Genomic DNA, 10,495 nt, shown 5'->3' with positions numbered 1-10,495 from the left:
AAATTTATAACTTTGTTGCGTCTGTTTAAAAAAAAAAAAACTTTGTTTTTGTGGTAGATATAGGCCCTATACAATAAATAAATAAATAAATAAATAAATACATTTACAACAAATGTATTCCTTATTTATTTATTTATTTAATTGTTTTTTAATCCTAAATCTCCCTACGACATTCAGAGCTTCCTGCTTCTGTAGGTAGCAGGTGAGTCAGCATGTCTTGTGTACGTCACAGAAATAATGACGATGACGTTGATATTGTTAACATAATAAAGTCATGACTTATTGTAAGAAGCGAGCGCCTATTTATTTACTGCAGATGTTTATTGTACTTTTAAATGTATTACATTGATGCTATATGTAATAATAATTACTACATATAATAACAATAATTATTAACAATTATTATTATTGTTCACTCATATTTTTATAGATAAACACAAATGTAATGATGACAAAGTCTTTACTTATCAGGAAGCGGAATGCGTTTACAGTTCAGCTGGTTTAGGTTCTCAAGACTTCTCACAGCTGTCGGGACGCTGCGTGTGTGTCATTCTGTCCAATAGAACAAAACATACTAGACTGGAATATAATACAACGGAATAGAATGGAATGGAATAGAACGGAATAGAGTAGAATGGAATAGAATAGAACGCAAAACAATAGAATGGAATAGAATGGAATGGAATGGAATGGAAAAGGCGCGTTTCTGCTAGAGTAAATCACAACCAATATAAGCATTCATAACGAGGTCTCCTTCATTTACAAATTGTGTTTTTGTAATTTTCACAATATTTTACAGAGGGATCAAACAGACAGCGAGTGGTTTTAACGTTTACTTACCAAGTGGAAGCATTTCCTTAAACAATCTTGGTCGTAATACACGCGTTTAAAAGTTTCAGGGTGCGGCGAGGTTTCTACGTGTAAAATTGTGGACCGCTACTCCCCTCTAGCGGCACTGTCGACAAACTGCACTACAGTCGGTTTTTTGCAGGTGTGTTTGTATTCGTTCACATTGGAAGTCTGTGTTACATTACTATCTATCTATCTATCTATCTATCTATCTATCTATCTATCTGTCTGTCTGTCTGTCTGTCTGTCTGTCTGTCTGTCTGCTCTCTCTCTCTCTCTCTCTCTCTCTCTCTCTCTCTCTCTCTCTCTCTCTCTCTCTCTCTCTCTCTCTCTCTCTCTCTCTCTCTCTCTCTCTAAGCCCTCGGAAAACTTACAATCAATGTGACGTAACTGTAACTAGTGTTTTAATAAAAATAATTAACAACATAAAATGCTAAAATCTACAGCTTTAACTTAGAACATTGTGTATTATAGACGTGTAATAGAATAGCTAGACGGTTCAATAAAGTAACTCTACCCCTTTAAAAGAGCCCGAATCATTTGGTTTTAAGTAGTATTATTAAAATACGGTCTATTGGTGGATCCATTGCAGTTCGACTGCGTTTTTAAAAGCTGCAGCGCCCCCTTCCGTTTTTTTTATTACAGTATTTTTTTTTTTTCAGAAAGTTTTCATTTTCTCAACAGGCAGTTTGACCCACGATGCTGACATAATCTGGAATACAGATTCATCTTTTGTTCCACTTGCTAATCTATACAGGGCAGCAGTGTGGAGTTGTGGTTAGGGCTTTGGACTCTTGACCGGAGGGTCGTGGGTTCAATCCCAGGTGGGGGACACTGCTGCTGTACCCTTGAGCAAGGTACCTTACCTAGATTACTCCAGTAAAAACCCAACTGTATAAATGGGAAATTGTATGTAAAAAATAATGTGATACCTGTATAATGTGATATCTTGTAACAATTGTAAGTTGTCCTGGATAAGGGCGTCTGCTAAGAAATAAATAATAATATATACACACAGGTTCTTCCCAACGTTTCGCTATTTTTAACACGCATTTGTCAACGGAAAGTGGAGGGAATTATAGGCTTTTGATGCCATGACAACCGCACTTAATTATTTCTATTTAAATCCAGCAAGTGCTTTTGATGTAATTTACTACACACGCACACGCACACTATATTGAGAGAAATGATCGCGCCCTTGACCTTCATCCAAATAGACAAACGAGTCCTTGGCCAAAAATGTGCCCTTGGCCGTGCGTGAGGAGATCTGTATTGCCATCTAGTGGTTTAATGCGGCCAGTGCAGCCGGGGTTCCCTTCAACACAGCACTTGGCGGCTGTGTGGTGGATCGCGCATTGTCACGTGACTTTCCGCTCTCGTTGCTGTGTAGCACGTCTACAGCTTGTATTCCTTGTCTTTGTAGCTACTGTGTTTATCTCAGCTCCCGAAGGTGTGAACTAACCAGACTGCCCCTTCTGGTCTTTACTGCTCTCTCTCTGCTCCTCCATGTCTTCTCTCTCCCTCTCTCGTTTCTCTTTTCCTCTTCTGTTGTCTTTAGTTTTTTTTAGCTTGGTTAACTTTCTGTCCTCTCCTGTCCTCTCATCCCCCCCTCTCTCCCTCTTTATTCTCTCCCTCCTCCTCTCTCTCTGACTCCTTTTTCTACCCCTTGCGACCTGCTCCTCTCCCCTCTCCCCCTCCCTCTCTCTTCCACTCTCCCTGCTGCTTTCCTCTCCTCTATCTCTCCCATTCTCTACCTGCTTCTCTCCCTCCCTCCTCTCCTCTCCCTCCCTCTCTCTCCCACCCCCTGCTTCTCTCTCTCTCTCTCTCTCTCTCTCTCTCTCTCTCTCTCTCTCTCTCCTCCCCCCTCTCCCCCGCTCTCCTCTCAGCTGCGTTGATCTCTGTTTGCCGATGTGTGAACTGGCCTGACTGTGTTCAGAGACACCTGCCTCTCTGCTGGCCTGCCGAGCACTTCATCTGTCCCACCAGCATGGGGCAGCGCTGAGTCAGAGGCTGACCGAAACATGCAGCCTAGTGGTGAGAGCTGAGGAGAGATTGGGAAGGAGGTAGAGAAGCAGTGTGGCTCTAGTGGTTAAAGCTGGGGGGACTGGGAGGGAAGCACTGTGGCTCTAGTGGAGCTGAGGAGGAATTGGGAGGGAGGGAAGCAGTGTGGCTCTGGTGGAGCTGAGGAGGGACGGAGGGAGGGAGGGAAGCAGTGTGGCTCTAGTAGTTACAGTTAAGGAGCGAGTGTGGGTAATTTTCTTGTCTTTTTCTTTGTGCAGTAGATTTTCTCTGCGGAGGATGGTGACAGGGGCAGGTCGCAATTGAGATGTATGTTTTTTTTCTTGGTATTTTATTTCTGCTCTAATCTGCTCCCCACTGCTGTGAAACTGGGCTGCCTAAAATTAGCAAGTGACGCAATAGCAGCACAGCGACAGAGGTGTAATTAACCACTGTCTGTGAGGGGAGGGAGATCTACTGAGACTTGAGCACACAGCAGTGTCTCTCCGCATAGCAGTGCAGTGGGAGCCGCAGCGTTGCTACCGGAGCGCTACCAAGCAGACCTGCGCTCAATTACAATTACAGTGACAGCCTAATCGTGAAATTGCAGTTACAATTACAATGCTATTTTACAATGACGCAGCTGCAATCACCCAGGTATGCATTGACGTTCAAACATAATTACAATGACAGTTACATTTTTGTTGCATTCAAATACATTGAAAAACTTTTTTTTTTCTTTTTAAATATCCGGGTATTTGTCGCAGTGCTAAAAACAAGCAGATGGATTCCTCAGTACTTTAACATATATATATATATATATATATATATATATATATATATATATATATATATATATATATATATATATATATATATGGTTCAATCAATTATTTTAACCCTGAGTTTCTCCAAAGGTCAACCTCATCCCGCCCTCATTTTGACAAGCTGTCCGTTTTTGGTAACGCTGTAAACAAGGCCGGTCCAATAAAACCTGGCCAGGGGGGCTCGTTCCTCGGTAACGGAAGTACTTGCAGTTCACGACCGTTGTCACGATGAACGTGTGCGGCTGCTTCCCGTCTCTTGACGCGCGGTTGCCAAAGACCTACGTCAACTTCGCACCGTGTGCAGCGTTAAAGTCAAGAGCTTCTTCTGGGCTTTTGTTGGGGAAACACATTTAAAACTAATTTATGGAGTAGCCTGTATATAAGCGATACGTTTTCTTGCTGACGATTGAAAGAGAATTGTGAGGGTCTGGAACCAACTCCCCAGTAATGTTGTTGAAGCTGACACCCTGGGATCCTTCAAGAAGCTGCTGGATGAGATTCTGGGATCAATAAGCTACTAACGTCCAAACGAGCAAGATGGGCTGAATGGGGCCTCCTCTCGTTTGGAAACTTTCTTATGTTCTTATGTTCTTAAAGCAACTATCCTCTGAATATGTAGCAGCCCTGCCTACGTTCTTACGTACCCACAGTGCTCCGCAACCTCCACAAACACTTCAAGTCTCACGCCAGAGCGCAAGCAGTCTTTCAAGAGCGAATGGAGTTACGTTTGTGTTCGGGGGAACACTGCAGTTTGGAAACGGTCATACGACGGTGGTTTGATAAAAGTTGCTACTGAGAAACAGGCCCCCAGTCTGAATTAAACACCCCAAATTATGCCAGTGTGTTTTCTGTTGTGATCGGTTGAACTGTTCAGCCGCTGCCGTCGCGAGGCCGTGCACCAGTTTACCAGTCGCTCAACGTGTTGGGTGAATATGAAACGATGACGCGTTTAGGGTGGATGGTATTGGATTTGCACAAGACTGGAAATAAAGACAGTGCTGGAAAATAATCTAGATCTCAATGCACGCAATAAACAACACAGCGCGGCGTTATGTAAGTTGAATTACGCGTTTGGCCGCACTGTATGGATTCGCAAATGGAATGCAGTATTGACAACAGCCCCATTGCTTCGAGGCAATGGAAGCGCTGTACTGTAGACTACCGTGAGCGTGTGCGTGTGCGTGTGTCTTTGTGTGTGTCTCTCGTTTCTCACTATTCTATAGAAGCCTGAGTCTGTTTTTTCGTATGTTCACAGCTTTAAAAAACTGGTCTCTCCCTCCCACTCTATCTGTCTCTCTCCGTGTCATTACAGCTGGCAGCTGCGACTAATCAACGCTCAGGCTGTCGTTCGCGGCTCAGTAATTAACACATCTTGTCTTAATTCATATGAAGCCCTTTTTAAAGAGCTGTGACCTTGCAGGGCCCCTGTGCACAATGCACTGTTCAAAACACATCATACAGTGTGCTAACTATACCCTCAATGATCTTCAATGGTTCTGTATTACACTGAGGGGCAATGGTAGCACAAGTATAGGGCAGCTACAATGGGGTGGGGCTGGTAGAATGGGTGTCCCTTCCAGCTCGCTCTCTCTCTCTCTCTCTCTCTCTCTCTCTCTCTCTCTCTCTCTCTCTCTCTCTCTCTCTCTCTCTCTCTCTCATGTATTTAGTTATTTATTTACTTATTTGTCTGTTGGTTTTCAAAATGACGTTTGATATTCATAACTGTTATTTCAATCTTTTTATATATATATTGTATAGTTGATAAAAAAAATGGATCACAAAAAATAGATTGTATAGTTGTTAGCGATTATCAGTTTGTAGTTCCTTTGATTACATCATGATGATAAATAAAAAATGACATTGATGTTGTCTTTTAAATTATGTCTCAATCCTAAAATTCCAGGTGCTGCAAAACCTATCCATAGCTGTAGATGTAAAAATGTAAGTGCTTTCATCAGCTTTTGTTGATGTATTGATTTATATGTAATCTAAATAAATAAAATGCTGTCAGTTCAGCACAGTTTTCGATCGGGCCCCCGAGGGCCCCAGGCTCCTGTCCTGCCCATGATCCCTGCCTGTTTTCAGAGAGCAAAATAACGCAACTGTCCCCTTTCACACAGCAAGCACAGTCGCTGTGTCTCCTCCTGTGAGATTCAGGAGTTTAAAAGCTGCGATGCTGTGTGTTTATTTCCCCCGCTTTTTTAAAAGTTGTTACAACCTTCTTTTTTTTTTTGGCTTTAAGAAGAAATCATCTTGTAGTCTAAAACTGAACAGGATGGTGAGGCTCTGTCTGTGTCTGTCTGTCTGTCTGTCTGTTGATTTAATGGAACTAAATGAAGAATGTAGTAAACGAACACAGACACCAAGATGGAATTATATTGTTGTGTCAAACTGAACAGGATTGTGGAACACTGCAAGTGGAGAGAGAGTATGGTGCGTGCGTGTGTGTGTGGGGGGACATTTGAGAAAATGTCCCCACAAAGATAGTAACTCCTGAAATAACGATGCTGCGGGGATGTCCCCACTTTGTAAAACACCTTTTAAAGAACTAAATATGCCTTTAAAAAAGTGCCAATTATGTAATTTGTTTTCGACTTTCATCCTGTGTGGAGTTTTGTCTGACGAGTTAGAAATAGTAAATAAAAATATAATGAGAGTCAATGAGAAGTCCCCACAGATATAGGAATGCAGGAATGTGTGTGTGTGTGTGTGTGTGTGTCTGTGTGTGTGAGAGGGGGTGAGTGTATACACAGTGACAGGTGCTGTGGTCAGTGTGCAGTCTGGCCGCTAGCCTGTCGCTGTGAATCCAGGTCGACTCTCGGGACGCCCCTCTCCCTCTTTCACTGCCCCGCGGTGCTCAACAGCCGGCCCAGCCAATCATCTTGCACACGTCAGTGCGGATGAAGTCACGTGAAGAACCGGAAGACAGGTGGAGGCAGGCGGGACGCCGTCGACCTTTGAACTCTCCCCAGAAAAATTAACTCAAACGAGTAAAAATACCTTATCCGTCAAAGAAAAAAAAAAAACATTTAAATTGAGATCTGAGACTCGAGAGTTAGACTAATGATCATCATACCAGACCTGTCAACTCTCCCATATTTGGCAGGACTCTCCCGTTTTTAGGACGTCTCCAGGACAGATTTTCAAACGTTTTTTGCTCAAAACTCTGCTGTTAAACCCGTTTATGTCAGCAAACCTTTAATTTCTGCAAAAATGCAAGTCAGTTGTTACTGCAATCCCCGTCCTTACTCAGGAGGGTTTAGAACCCGGGGGAGACCTGTGGCAGGCAGGCATTCAGTGCTCGAGGCAAGCTCACAATCACATACTTGACCATTTACGATGGCTCCGCCTGCTGTAAATCCTGCCGTTAATAATCCAAATTTCAAGCTGCTTGGTTCCAAAAAGTTGGAAAATGGCATTCCTGTTTGTGGTAAGCTTGTGCTAAGCACGAGAGAGCACAAAAACTCCAAAAAGCCTCGCCAAAGGAGCAACGGAGATTAAGAAAGTTACATAGGCAGAGACCTTTACATGTTGTGACTAGTTCAGCAAATCTGTAGTAGACGTTCACAGACAAAGTATTCTGCAGGAAAGTCTAAAAGTCACACAAATAGTGAAAGGCGTTTATATTACAATTTCAGCCTCAACATTGCTTTAGAAATTCAGATTGATTGATGACATGGGTGTGTGCATTTAAAATAGAAGACAGTTGACAATTAAATGTTACTGACAGGGGTATTATTGATCCGCCACATGTGTGCAGTGTAATGAACAACGTTGTGTATTTTGGCTTTTTCATTTTTTTTTTTTTTTTTTTTATGATGATGGACTGTTTCTTGTTATAAAGTAGGTGGCATAACTCGTCCTTTGAAGACGAGGTCAATGTGCAGCACCAAACTCAGCCGCTAGGTGTGCTGTGTGATGAAAGTGACAAAGCCAACTCCGTATGCTTTTCTGTCCTGCATTATCAACTACAGTGGATATGTACACAAAGTGCTGCTGACGATTTGGAATTGACTGCTGACGAATCAGCCGCCTACAACTATAGAACCACAGGGGCCGAGAGAGAATACGATAGTGAAGATTATCATGGTTGTTTTGCTGTTTTGATATGTTTTACTTTTTTAAAAGCAATTAGAAGGAGCACTGCATCACAGTCTTATCATTTTACCAAGTAATAAAATTGAATATGTGTATGCCTGTCTTTGGTATCCACTTCAATTCAGGCCACTAAGATTTCAGTTTACAGATCATTCCTTTCATCCCTTGTTTTGAAAATTCGTTGTTGACAGGTTTGTTCTGCAGCGTTAGCGAGCTGAGAATGGAGTGTTTTTAGACAAGGCTTCCGAGTGTCGGTGTTTCACCACGACTTTTCTACTGTCCTTTAAGAATTCAATTAAACCTGTTAAGCCATTTGTGTATCTCGATGACCACTGAGAAACGCGTCAATTGTCAAATTGATTTCATTTACCGCCTTTCTTTTTAACGCGTTTCTCAGTTGTGATTGAGATACACGGGTGGCTTATATTAATTAAATTCTTAAAGGAGAGTAGAAAAGTCGGTGTAAAAAAAAAAACGAAAATTGGAAGCCCTGGCTAATTATAAAGCATAGAGCTTTATAATTAGCTTTATAATAAGGCACAGCTGTGAGGAGAGCGATTAGACTGACGCTCATTAAAGCGCCGGAGAGCTGAGAATTGAAGTGTTTAGACTAATTCCTTTTAAACAGCAGTGTTTCAAAACCCCGCTCTTCTCGTCTCCCCAGTCCCGCGCGTTGGTGAGTTGGAGACGGTTCCGTTCAAACCGCGTCTCCCGCCAAGAGCAAGATGTTGTGTTGGAGCGCGCTGCCCACTTCTTGGCATTCTTCTTTTTTTTCTTTCCTAGCACTTGCTGTTTCGGATTGCGAGAGAGCGCGGTGCATTACGTCATCGTTTCTCTCTCTCTCTGTCTCACAGTGACAGTCGTGTAAGCACTGTAGCGAGGCTTGTTTTTATTGTATAATGTTCTGGGCGTCAGTGATTCCTCCAGCTCAACTGTAATTATCCTTACCACCCACCACGGCTTTGAGTTTAACTCTCTCCGCCCTGGCAGAAACACGGGCGCTGCCATAGGCCGGCCCACACACTGCACAACACACCATACGCATAGAAACTCTGTGTCTGCAAGACTGCAAACACATACACAAACATTTAGTGACAGTGAATGGGCAACCCCTAATAAAAGTTGGCCATGGTATTTTTGCACGGTATTTTATGCAGTGTTATCATGCTTTTCCTATGATTATCCTATGCATTTACCATTGTTTACCCAGGTTTGCACAGTACTTACTAACCTGTGCTTTATTACACTTTGCTGTGTTTTTACTATGGGGAAGTTTTATAAGGGTTAGTTTACCATGTTTTTTTTTAATAGCCTATCTTTATACCTCTCTGTGCTTTACAATGCTTCCATATGCTTTACCAGACCTCTCTGTGCTTTACAATGCTTCCCTATGCTTTACCAGACCTCTCTGTGCTTTACAATGCTTCCCTATGCTTTACCAGACCTCTATGTGCTTTACAATGCTTTCCTATGCTTTACCAGACCTCTCTGTGCTTTACAATGTTTCCCTATGCTTTACCAGACCTCTGTGCTTTACAATGCTTCCCTATGCTTTACCAGACCTCTCTGTGCTTTACAATGCTTCCCTATGCTTTACCAGACCTCTCTGTGCTTTACAATGCTTCCCTATGCTTTACCAGACCTCTCTGTGCTTTACAATGCTTCCCTATGCTTTACCAGACCTCTCTGTGCTTTACAATGCTTCCCTATGCTTTACCAGACCTCTCTGTGCTTTACAATGCTTCCCTCTGCTTTACCAGACCTCTCTGTGCTTTACAATGCTTCCCTATGCTTTACCAGACCTCTCTGTGCTTTACAATGCTTCCCTATGCTTTACCAGACCTCTCTGTGCTTTACAATGCTACCCTATGCTTTACCAGACCTCTCTGTGCTTTACAATGCTTCCCTATGCTTTACCAGACCTCTCTGTGCTTTACAATGCTTCCCTATGCTTTACCAGACCTCTCTGTGCTTTACAATGCTTCCCTATGCTTTACCAGACCTCTCTGAGCTTTACAATGCTTCCCTATGCTTTACCAGACCTCTCTGTGCTTTACAATGCTTCCCTATGCTTTACCAGACCTCTCTGTGCTTTACAATGCTTCCCTATGCTTTACCAGACCTCTCTGTGCTTTACAATGCTTCCCTATGCTTTACCAGACCTCCCTGTGCTTTACAATGCTTCCCTCTGCTTTACCAGACCTCTCTGTGCTTTACAATGCTTCCCTATGCTTTACCACACCTCTATGTGCTTTACAATGCTTCCCTATGCTTTACCAGACCTCTCTGTGCTTTACAATGCTTCCCTATGCTTTACCAGACCTCTCTGTGCTTTACAATGCTTCCCTATGCTTTACCAGACCTCTCTGAGCTTTACAATGCTTCCCTATGCTTTACCAGACCTCTCTGTGCTTTACAATGCTTCCCTATGCTTTACCAGACCTCTCTGTGCTTTACAATGCTTCCCTATGCTTTACCAGACCTCTCTGTGCTTTACAATGCTTCCCTATGCTTTACCAGACCTCTCTGTGCTTTACAATGCTTCCCTATGCTTTACCAGACCTCTCTGTGCTTTACAATGCTTCCCTATGCTTTAGCTTTCACTGTGCTTGATTACACTTTGCTGTGCTTTTACTTTGGGTAACTCTATGGGGGTTGAGAAGTTGCCCTGCCAACACTTGGAGAAAAAAAGCCCTAACATACATGCATTATAAAATAGATAC

The sequence above is a fragment of the Acipenser ruthenus genome, chromosome 52, assembly GCF_902713425.1.
Source record: "Acipenser ruthenus chromosome 52, fAciRut3.2 maternal haplotype, whole genome shotgun sequence".
NCBI classification, from domain to species: domain Eukaryota; kingdom Metazoa; phylum Chordata; class Actinopteri; order Acipenseriformes; family Acipenseridae; genus Acipenser; species Acipenser ruthenus.
Note: the sequence above shows the minus strand (reverse complement) of the source record.